General features: G+C 44.1%; 1 long non-coding RNA gene across 1 annotated transcript; it reads right to left on the bottom strand.

Moving 5' to 3' along the window:
- Window positions 1-2455: 2455 nt before the first annotated feature.
- Window positions 2456-9969, bottom strand: LOC309539184. Its single transcript, XR_014222752.1, has 3 exons — window positions 9825-9969; window positions 6419-6563; window positions 2456-4285 (listed from the first exon to the last, which is right to left on the bottom strand). It is a non-coding gene; the product is annotated as an uncharacterized lncRNA (long non-coding RNA).
- Window positions 9970-12458: the final 2489 nt, after the last annotated feature.

Below are 12458 nucleotides of genomic sequence, written 5' to 3'. Positions count from 1 at the left end.
GACAGAAGTGTATTCTCCAAGAGTCCCTTCATTTCTCTTTCCCCAAATGCCATTAGTGAATTGTTTTGTTACAAAGCAACAGCAACACCAGATGTCTGTGATCTGCGTTGTCTCAGCACCCTACTACACACTAGTGAATATTCTGTACTTAATCTTTCTTTTCTTTTTGAGCAGAATTTTATTTTGGCTCCGTTGAAGTTTTTATGCCCCACTCCCAAGCCTGATTTAGAAGCATCTATTAATACATTGACAGGCTGTGACATATCATAGCAATTTAGAGCTTTTTCATCTCTGCCTGTGAGTGCTGCTTTTAGTGTTTCTGAAGGCTTTTATTCACAATGCCATAGTTTCCCTGTTGGGTTGCTCTCTAAATGGGGTTGTCAAGCCAGCTATATCTGATATACTTTTTCCCCCAGGACTTGCACCTGTAAATCTTCATCAATTTACCTATTTTTATATGTCCCTTTTAAAAAAAGGCTACCTCTGCATCCTGCAGAATGAGCCCTTGCAGTCATTCAATTACTTACCTTAATAAATTTCTAGATTTTTAAAACCTGCTATGTTAAATGAGGGGTAGCCAACATGATGCCCTGCAGGCATTGGTGGACTGCGGCAACAATCTGTCTTGGCGGACATGAGCAGTGATCATCATGGGATATGTAGTCCAACAAAGCAGAGGACAGCACTTTGGCTACTCCTATATTAAAGCTTCTGTCTTTACACAAGATTGCCTTTGTTTGTGTGAAGGATGTACACTCACTCTCGCCAGTGCTTAAGTACTTAAGTACTTCTCCATTTTTTCATTCTATGCAGCAAGGCCATTCCACACTGCGGCATCTACTCCCAACATCTGCATCCCATGGGCCTTTTCTTTTACTGTAGACACATTTTTTCATTGTAAGCCATTCGGTTTGGAGGTGTTTGGTGTTTTGTTTTGTTTTTTACATAGTGAAAGAGATTAAAGTTCCTACAAAATATTGTCAACCCATAGCATTGCCTTCCCAGATAGTAAATATGTCTGGCAAGTAGAAGAGCATATATTCTAGTTAATATTTATTATTGGTAATAGAATCGCATTGTAGCATACAACTACGTACTCATCCTTTCTTGGAAAAACAAGATTCCAAAGTGGTTACAAAAGTAAATAATTTCTGAGAAAATGTTATATGTGTTGTTTGGTTACTGGATAAACTGCCCCTTAAGCATCATGAATGAGTTTACTTCAGAACATTGAAACTATTCTATGCACTGTAGCATTTTGATCTCATGCCTTTTTATGTGCCAATATATACTTTGGATCACAAATTCAGTCCAGCCTGACAGCTCTCTGGCAAACATCACAAGATATTACATCAGTTCCCCTCATTGAAGACTAAAGCATTTCAGTATTGGGAAAATCATCCACAGGCTAGTATTCCAGCCAAACTGGGGGCCACTCTGCACACCTTATTGTTCAGTTGCCCAATGTTTATATAGTATCTGCTTGTGTTTTGCATTGTCAAATCAGCTACTAATCAAATTACTGTGTTGGGAAATTTTTGTGGTATTCACAGCAGCTGAGGGTAATATATTATGAAGATCATAAATCACTACCCATTTTATATATCAGCATTACAAGTAAACTTATATGTAACATACATAACTGAATCTTTAGGAAACACAGCCAGGAGGAAAAATAAGGCCTCTTGCTGAAACTCTGCCATTGAAATGCTTGGTGACTTTTAGCACTTTGCTTCATATTTCGGTCTGATTAATATATCTGATTGGAAATGCAATAGGTTACTTAAATGATGACCTTGGCTCTCCTACTGCACAGTTGCAGCTGACGTAAGCTTTCCATTTAATAATTGTGGGTGCTGAACTATAGAGAGTTAACCATGCTGGATAAATTAACACAAGTACAAAGGTACAACCTTGTGCATGCGTTGCAACCAAATCGTGGAGGTGAATGCCTAAAGGAAGGAGGAGGAGAGTTTGGATTTGATATCCCGCTTTATCACTACCCTAAGGAGTCTCAAAGCGGCTAATAATCTCCTTTCCCTTCCTCCCCCACAACAAACACTTAAAGGAGTTGTTTTGGATAGAAGAAAAAACCCCACAGGTCCATAATGAATGCCAAGATACAGTGCGCTGGATTCAACAAACCCATTCTGATAGTGGAAGCCAGAGCTATGATTCCCGCTAGCGCCACAGGGCTCTCTCCCCCTCGCCTTTACCTGTGTGCCCCTGCACCTCCTCTAAATCCACTCTGGTGGGTTGGGAGTTACATTGAATTCCTCTGAGTTTATTGATCTGAATCCTTCTTCAAGAGCAACCCAGCACATCCAGCTCTAGCATAAGGCCCTGTTCACAGGGCTGGCACATCCCACCTGAGGCGAAATGAGAAGTGCTGCCCTGCTGCCACTACTCTGCCATTGAGAACTTGCCAGAAATTTGCGCCAATGCTAGCCCCATTTCTCTGACACTGGTGGAGGTGGCAGGGTGGGTGGGGTGCTCATGGAGGGGCCACTTCGGGAGTTTTCACTGCCTGAGGCAACTGTTTCACCCTGCCTCATGGGTGGACCGGCCCTGCCTCTTACATGCATATAGCTGATCTGTGGATTCGGATTCCAACTGAACTTCAACAAGCACCCAGCACTATAAATTATCTAAGAGAGCTTTCCCTGAAGAGTGACTCAGCCATTTTATATTGTATGCTATATAGAATTTTGTAATTTGATGCTTCAAAAAAAATTTTTAGATTGTTATGTATATTTCATTTTTATTATATATGTTGTATATAAGTAGTTCTCTTGTATACTACTTTGAAAACATGTTGGGAAGCAGTTTATAAATCCTGAAATAAATGTAGTTCATCCTAGACGGAGGATTCTTGTTTTGTTCAAGGAAAGCACTTCTTTCCTCTTCTATGCTATGCCCCTCTTCTCTGTTGTTCAATCATAGAAATGTAACTCAGTTAAATTGTAGGCTGGGCAATTCGGGGAGTTATCACCTGTTCTATGTGTCTGTGCTTCTGCGGCAATGGTTCCTTCTAATGCAAATCTGGCTGGCTGGACAGTGATATATGCACAGTGACCAGATGCAATGCAGGCCAGGGCTGCAGAAGAGGGAATTTCAGCAAGTTCACCTCTGTTGATGGCAGCATTGTAATCTGCACCTGTATATTCCTTCTTTTACAAAACTCTCAAAGGTAAAAAGTCGACACTGGTCACAGTACCCGCTGGCGAACACATGATCCAAAGAAAAGTGGAGGGAGAAATGGAGAATCAGTGGAGGCTTGGGAAGCTGGTTGCAGAAATTTAGGCTGTAAGTTGCCGATAGAATCTCTAAGATGTATTTTTGTTAAAAAGAAAAAGTGCAGCGTTGGCTAACGTACATTGAAAAAGCAATAAACACCCGCAGGCTTAAAAGGGGAGGAAATTTCTATGTTTTAGCATAAACCTCTCCTGAGAACTATTATTTTGTTTACTTGAAATCTCTGACAAGCAGGAAAGATTTATCGCGTGGGTTTTTACACAACTCCCCCTTCCCTTTAAAATAATAAAAAAGATAGGCGAGGAAGAGGGACAGGTCATCCAAACTGGCCTCTATGCACTTCCCAATGATTTAGCTCTAAAAGACTCCAGCAGCCACCAAAACCTTTCGCCACCTCGCACTGGTTCTGCTGCTCATGACAGATGCTCTAATTGTGCTCTCAGAAAGCTCGCCTGCATCCCAGAAGGAGCTAGTTAAACACAGGTTCTTGCTGGAGGCTGACAGCCGATGGGCTCCCCCTAGGGGTAGATGGGTCTCAGCGGAGCGAAGGAGCTGGGGCACGTTGCCAGGAAACAAGCCCCACAGCCTCTTCTGACAGGAAAACACAAGGAGCAATGAAGAGCGCTTCTTTGCGGGCGGGTGGGGAGGGGGAGAGGTCTTTTGTTAGGCTTTCGTAGCTTCTTGCCAGCATTACCTCAGCTCAGTATATCCCAATTATTATTTTTCTGGCACTCTGTTTACTGGAATGCTGTGAACTGCAGGGCCAAGTTCTCACACTGCCGAGCAACCTTTCGGAAGCTGTTTTTCATTATTTGTCCCCCTTCTTTGCTGAAATAAGATTCTGCTGCTGCTGTTTTGAGAAGCTCGGAGTTGTTTGATGGTGCGTTCATGAGAAACTGAAGGGGACCTCTGTCCTCACCATTTGCACAAGAATGGGAAAGCGGAATCCCCAAAGCAGTCGCAGCCCCTTCCCAGTTCACTTTCCACACAGGAACCCCTGTTCATTAGGCTTTGGGCCCGGCTTCCATTTCTAACAATGAAACGTGACAATTAAAAGAGAGATTCCTAAAAGCATTTCCATGCATGGTCCTGCCTCCAATTGTCTTATAATCTGTGAAACTGACATTGGCCAGGATAGTTTTCTATGTTACCAATGCCTCTTTTCCAGAGGGCCCCAACCTCATCATTATATAACCCCAACGTCCCATCTGGGAGTCCACTGCCCCACCCCCGCAGAGCCCCAGAGCTTCCTTCTCCTTCTCCTGATCTTGTACAGTGGTACCTCAAGTTACAAACGCCTCAGGTTACAAACGCTTCAGGTTAGAAGCTCCGCTAACCTGGAAGAGTTACCTCGAGTTTAGAACTTTGCCCCAGGATGAGAACGGAAATTGTGTGCTGCCGCCGGCACAGCAGCAAGAGGCCCCATTAGCAAAAGCATGCCTCAAGTTAAGAACAGTTTCAGGTTAAGAACGGACCTCCAGAACGAATTAAGTTCATAACTAGAGGTACCACTGTACTGTGAAGTGCAGGTAATTGGGCTGAATAAGTGCCCAATGAATGACTAAATACCCACTGAAAGTTATGGGTGGCATCCAAGTGCCTCATACTCTGAGTAGACCCATTGAAATCAATGGGTCTTATTTTAGTCATTATTAGCATATGTGTATGTTCTTAGTGTCATCACTGTTTATTTGTATACCACATTCCCATAGCAAACCATCTTCAGATGACTCACCTTCCTTGGAGGTTTCAAAGTAGAGGTTGAATGGCCATCTGCCATGGATACTTTAGTTGAGGTTCCTGCATTGCAGGGGCTGGACCAGATAACCAAGGGGCCCCTTCTAGCTCTACAATTCTATGCTTCTATGCTTCTATGTTTGGACCACCCAATTAAAATTAATTCTGAGTAGAAATGTATAGGATAGACAATCCTATACATCTGGTGATCTTATGTTTAAAAAGAAAGGCAAAAAAGCAGCAAATTTTCTTAGTAATTGTTATGCGAAACATTTTTTGAAAGTTAAGAATTCATCCGCTGTACAGTGGTACCTCGGGTTACATACGCTTCGGGTTACAGACTCAGCTAACTCAGAAATAGTGCTTCAGGTTAAGAACTTTGCTTCAGGATGAGAACCGAAATCGGGCTCCGGCAGCGCAGCGGCAGCAGGAGGCCCCATTAGCTAAAGTGGTGCTTCAGGTTAAGAACAGTTTCAGGTTAAGAACGGACCTCCGGAACAAATTAAGTACTTAACCCGAGGTACCACTGTACTCTTCCAGTGGAGGAGCGCTAATTTAAATGTTTTGAAGAAAAGCTTTTTATAAAATTCCAGACACGAAGATGTCATATGCAGCGGCAGAGCATATGCCTGCACTGCCCAAGGCGGGCGTGCTCCCGAGGGATGTGGGGTGTGGAGGGTGCCCTCTCAGGCGTGGGGATAGCCACTCGGGTACACGGAGCGATATGTGCGCCCTGCAGCCGGGGGCGGAGCAAGCCACCTATGGTGAACATTCGGCGTGCCGCCTGCCCACGACTCCCAAGCCTCCCCCAAGCTGTCAAAATGAAGGGGGAAGGGGGGAATGCCACCGGCAACGCAGCGCAGCTCCCTCCCTTCCCCAACGTTTTGGGGTAGGCTGGGAGTCGCGGGTGGGCAGTGTGCCGAATGTCACCCCCTTCAGCGGATACACCCGGGGCGCTCCACCCCCACCTCCCCCCTTCCTCCACCTCTAGTTATATGAAGATATAAAACCATCGTTGTGCTTCTACATGAAAACCAAAAAGATTAACATTTATCAACTGGGTTGGTTCTTATTTAGTTCTAGAAAGACTGTGTGCGTGCACACACACACACACACCGCTTCCTCAGTATACATCTACCTAGATTTTAAAAATGTGTAAACCACAACACAGGTGTATCTACATACACACACACTGTAGGTAGACGGTGTTCTACAGTATTGCACCTTTGCATGGCTACTCAGAATAAGTACCACTGAGTTAAACAGGGATTTATCTCATGTAAGCATGCATAGGATAATAACCTGAGATACAGATTCACCCTTCATCTGCATAAGCCCATAATCGTGCCGTGCTGTTGAGTGTAGCCCTTAATTTTACTCATCCAGCTCACTATTAAACTTGTTATTAAAAGAAGCATTGTGTTACCTCTTCCTGCTCACTGTCGACGGATAGCAGCCAGAGTGCAGTGCCAACACAGCCTACTCTAGTGGAGAGTGACACTTGCGCATCGCTTTTCAGCAGCCAAGCTTCCTAAACACCTGCTCGTTTTTGCTGCCATTCTGGTTGTAGGCTAAAAAGAGCGCAGGACAGAGCAAGAGAAAGGCCTAGCATAAGGCAGAAAATAATTATTATTGCTTGCCAAATTATGACCGTGATGACGATGGGCAGGCGAGCTCTAAGTCGTTGACCTGAGGCGATGCAATGTGTCATGGAAAAGGAGAGGCAGCCCAGGGACAGTGGAAGCCCAAGGCGTTGGTTTGTAATGGCTGTGAGGTCCAAATGCCAAAAGGTTTCTCTGAACCCCGTTTTTCTCTAGAGAGCAGTACTGATGCTCTTATAACCACTTGGACATAATAATAATAATAAGAATAAAATATTCACATTTTCAACATCTAACCTAAGGCATTTGATCAAACAAAACAGAACAGCAAAACCTGAATGTAATCCAGAGCTTTCAAAACACCTGCGAATTAGTCAGTGGAAAATTCTCCTCATCTTCGCAAGCGCAGATGAGTTGAACCTTCTGGGCATTTCAGCAGTTAACCATCTGTACACATAACCTCTTTCTCTCTCCCGGTACACAGAAATCTTGCAGGGAGGTGCAAAATCCAATCAGTGAGATAAAGAAATATATTTACACCAGCTACACCTGTTCTAGAATTTATAGCCTGTACTGTACATTTTATATCATTCTCGCTCAAATATATATTCACAGAATATATTTAGAATGGACATTATATGTTTCTTCCCAATATATCTGCCCTAAACTTGTAATATCCATTGACTGATTTGTGAATTTTTTATAATCAAATTTGCTTTTAAGGAAATATATTTATCTTATATACTTAGAGATTGTTATGCTATAGGACAGGGCCAAAGTTCCTCCCAAGCCATAATTAAAAGCTTTAAAACAATTAAAAAGAAGGGAAAAAAAGGAGCCAGCTGACATAGTAAATAAGTAAGACACATTTGTCCAAGGAGATAAGTAACTATACAACCTTTAGCAGACATCTGAAGGCAGCCCTGTATAGGGAAGTTTTTTAATGTTTAATGTTTTATTGTGTTTTATATGGGTTGAAAGCTGCCCAGAGAAATGTTGGAAGGTATGCATTGCCTGGGCAGTTGTTGTGGGACACAGGAGGGGAGACGACCTCTCTGGGTTTTTGGAGGATCCTGAGGGAGAAGGAAGTGTTGGTGTCATTCTACGTTCTCCGCCTTGGCAGAGAGGTGACATGTCTATTTGCCTTCTCCTTGCTTTTACGCCCGTAGAATAAACCCCCTACTGCTCCAGCATAGTGCTTAATAAGCGTTGGCCATAGAAGCTTGAAAGAAGCTGGATTGAATTTAGAAACTAGCAATCTGGAATCGCGTTCATGCCCTGTTTCCTGCCTGCCAGTCATTCGACCCTAGCACTTATTTAACATGTCATCTGCTCATTGATGAGGACATCCACTTTGACTCTTAGCATAAATGACCATCGCAGACACACTCTTGTCAGCGGTTTCTTCTTCATAGCACTGGGCAAGTTGCTTGTTGCAGAAGCTGCCACATCTGATCAGCCTCCCGAGTAAAGGATTTCTGGATACCTCTCAATACGAATCAAGGAGCTGACATTCATTTCAAAAGCAGTTCACTCTGAAAAGCATGCTCTTTCATCAGCGCCCACCTTTTTTCTTTTCTCTCCCCCCCCCTTCTAGTCAACTATAAACAGATCAATTCACAGTTTGGTTTCTCTGATTGCCCTTTCCATCAAATTAATGTTTCATCTTCCCGCATATTACTAATCTTTCAGTCCTTGCCCTCTGGTTTAGGCAGGCTGTGTCATGCATGGATTCCGTCCTGAAAACTGGTCTCACATGCCTTATCACATGGGTAGATGCCCTGGGAGACCTTGAAGTAAAGGACACAACGGTTGAGGCAGGCTGATTTCTAATCTGCCACAATATCTGAGACCACATTCCACAAGACCCATGGAGAATGAAAGCATTGTGTCAGCAAGAGTTTGAGAATGAATATTTTATATGCAACTATACATAACATGTCAGCTTTGTACTCAAAAATCCAATTTTAGATACATAAGATATTGGGAGATAAGCACACAAATGACTGCCAACCTCGAAGGCACATTAAATTTAAGACAAACCACCACCTCAAGCCTGCACAGAAACCAAAGCTACTTGATACTTGAGTTCTTTTCCTCATCTCTCACCATCAGTAAAGCTAAAAGGTAAAGGACCCCTAAACAGTTAAGTCCAGTCAAAGGCGACTATGGGGTGTGGCGCTCATCTTGCTTTCAGGCCGAGGGAGCTGGCGTTTGTCCACAGAAAGCTTTCCGGGTCATGTGGCCAGCATGACTAAACTGCTTCTGGCACTACGGGACATCATGACAAGCGCCAGAGTGCATGAAAGTGCCGTTTACCTTCCTGCCACGGCGATATCTATTTATCTACTTGCACTGGAGTGCTTTCGAACTGCTAGGTTGGCAGAAGCTGGGACAGAGGAATGGAAGCTCATCCCGTCGAGCAGATTCAAACTGCTGACCTTCTGATCAGCAAGCCCAAGAGGCGCAATGGTTTAGACCACAGTGTCACCCATGTCCCATATCAGTGGTATACCTTTGCTGGCTCTGTGCTGCACTCTCTCATAGATAGATAGATATAGATAGATAGATAGATAGATAGATAGATAGATAGATAGATAGATAGATAGATGATAGATAGAGGATAAAGGACCTACTTGAAACCCTTGATAGGGCAAGCATTAGGGCAAGCAAAGGCACTTAAAATGCAATGGGAAAGGGGGGGGACTTGCAAGCAAATCACTGCTCTGAAACAGCACTTTGCAAATGCTTGCTTCTTTTGTTCTGTATACATTACAATCTGGTAATCTCAAAATCATTCTGCAAATGTAGTAGAATCAGAAGATATCTGTCAGCAGTGGTTGAGACACAGCAATCCCTTCCATAGTGGCAGACAAAGACCCTCCAAGCGTCCCTATTTTCCATGGACAGTCCTGGATTTACAGAAGCTGTCCCAGTTTCAGATTTGATCCTGGAATGTCCCACTTTTCCTTAGGACATCCCTATTTTCATCAGAGAAATGTTGGAGGGTATGCAGACACTCAAAAATTATTATGCCCCAACTATTGCTAATATATACTATTTGTTTATCTAAATTACTTATAACCTCCTTGTCATTGTCCACACAATCCCAGAGCAAGAAGCAACATTAAAGTTTTCACATTTGCTATTTTGGGGAAAAGGGGGATTCTTTAACATCCACACCCACTTATTGTGTGGTAGTATTTGGAGAAAATAACATCTAGTGACTACCTGATCTCAGACAAAGCCATCACATGACAGATGCATCATAGTTACTAAGAAAAAAAGGAAGGGCAAACTATGGAGGCTCTAAGCCAGGTATAGAGAAACTTGGCCCTCCAGATGTTTTAGCACTACAACTCCCATCATCCCTGACCACTGGTCCTGTTAGCTAGGGGTGGTATTGGGTTTAACACATTTTATGTTACAAGGCGTGTTCTAACCAACCGCAGAAGCGTTGGTAGACGAACATTCTAATGGCAAGTAAGCGCATGCTCTTTCAACTGTCAACGGTCAGTTCATGCTCGGCATTATTATTGTGTTGTCCAGTCAGTTCGGTTCTTGTTTTCCTATGAGCGAGCTGTTATCACTGACAAATGTTAAATAAATGTAGTTGAGGAACTTATACTACAGCCTTGGGCTTCTGACTTTTTCTGAACATTTAACATTGGCGATGAGGATGGGATTGAGGAGCTCCCACCGGCTGCCAGAGGCCCAAGACCGCACTGCAGCACCACCGCCTCCCGCCTCGCAGTAAACGCGATCTCACCACCACGCTGGACTTAGCAAATAGTCCCAGAAACGAGACTGCACCTGCCGTGTCTTCGCAACCACCCACAATCGCACAAGCGACTGCTCCAGGTCCGAGGATGGCCACCAGTTATAGTCGGCCGCCACCGGACTTCGATATGAGCCATCCTGCAGAATGGTCTCAGTGGCTCCACCAAATAAGGAGCTACGTTCAACTACAAGGCTTCACTAGGGAGGCAGACAAGGTGGATGTGCTACTGATGGTGCTGGGAAGTTCCGCCATCACTCTACTGGAAGGTCTGATGGCACCCAGGGACACAGAGGCATGCTCTTTCGATGAGCAGACACACGGCTTGCCAGACACACTGGTGAGTGATAATGGGACCGCTTTTACTTTGGCAGAATTCAAAAAATTTGTAACCAAGAATGGAATCCGCCACATTTGTTCTGCTCCTTTTCACCCGGCCACTAACGGCCAAGCTGAACGCATGGTCCATACTACCAAAGATGCGCTTAGGTGCATAGTGCATGGAGACTGGACTCTCGGGTTAGCGGAGTTCTTATTGGCCTAACACATCACCCAAAGCGCAGTGACCAGCCGGAGCCCGGCAGAGTTGCTTATGGGGAGGAGGCTCACTACCCTTCTTGATCGTATGCACCCTGACTGGGCTCTTGAGCAATGGCCATCCACTGTGGTGCGGGGGGGTTCCAAGAGAGTTCTCCCCGGGGGACACTGTGTACGTCCAAAACTATGGGCCCAGACAGGGTTGGGTCCCTGGTATCACTGCCCGCTGTACAGGTCCGGTTTCCTATGAGGTAGGATTGGAGGGGGGACTGGTTTGGAAGGGACACCTCAACCAGATCAGAGCAGGGCACCTCCAAACACAGAACTTCAAGAGGAACCAGAGGACAGAGAAATGGGTACCTCGGGAGATTCTGTGCCCATGCCAGGGTGGGAACCAGACAGGTTGCCAGTGACTGAGTTACCCCAGCAGTGCAACTTCAGGCTGGAATCCTCAGTGGCCCAATCGGAAGTAACCCCTTAGGAGCCAGCCTCCCTGACCGCCCCACTCAGACCACAGGTACTGGAGGAACCTCCTGGGTCACCCACTCGGGCACAGGAACCGCAACGGTCCCAGCAGGAGCGGAAAAGGCTGGCACACCTTGATGACTATGTTTGTTCCTTTTGTTAGGAAGTTGGGGGGAGGAGTGTTATGTATTGGGTTTAAGTCATTTTATGTTACAAGGCGCGTTCTAACCAATCGTATAAGCATTGGTAGAGACTGAAAAGACTCAATTGAAGAACTACCGCCCAATTTCATTATTGAATGTGGATTACAAAATTTTTGCAGACATTTTAGCAAAAAGATTTAAAAGAGTATTGATGGAGAAGATTCACAGAGACCAAGCAGGCTTTCTCCCAAAAAGACACCTCTCAGACAATGTTAGGAACATAATAGACATTTTGGAAAAGTTAGAGGTGAATATAAATACTAAAGCAGTTTTGATATTTGTGGATGCGGAGAAAGCCTTTGACAATATTTCGTGGGGTTTTATGAAAAAGAATCTTCATGGGATGGGGGTAGGACAAGGATTTGAGAATGGTATGGGTGCAATATATTCTGAACAAAAAGCTAAGCTAATTGTAAACAATGTAATAACTGAGGAACTTAAGATAGAAAAAGGAACACGACAGGGGTGCCCAATTTCCCCATTGCTTTTTATTTCGGTCCTGGAGGTGTTGCTGAACATGATTAGAGATGACCAGCAAGTTAAAGGTGTACAGGTCGGAACTAAACACTATAAGTTAAGAGCGTTCGCAGATGACCTTGTATTGACTTTGCAGGAGCCAAACACTAGTACAAAAAGAGTGTTGGAAATAATCCAACAATTTGGGCAGGTAGCCGGATTTAAATTGAATAAACAAAAAACTAAAGTCTTAGGGAAAAACCTAACAGATATGGAAAAGAATAAGTTTCAAGAAGAGACAGGTCTGACGGTGGTTAAGAAGGTGAAATATCTAGGGGTTAATTTAACATCTAAAAATTTGAATCTGTATAAGGATAATTATGAAAAATGCTGGTCAGAAATTAAAAAAGATCTAGAAATATGGTC

The sequence above is a fragment of the Podarcis vaucheri genome (assembly GCF_965113315.1).
Source record: "Podarcis vaucheri genome assembly, chromosome: 8".
Classification (NCBI taxonomy): domain Eukaryota; kingdom Metazoa; phylum Chordata; class Lepidosauria; order Squamata; family Lacertidae; genus Podarcis; species Podarcis vaucheri.
This window is presented reverse-complemented; position numbering and strand designations above follow the sequence as displayed.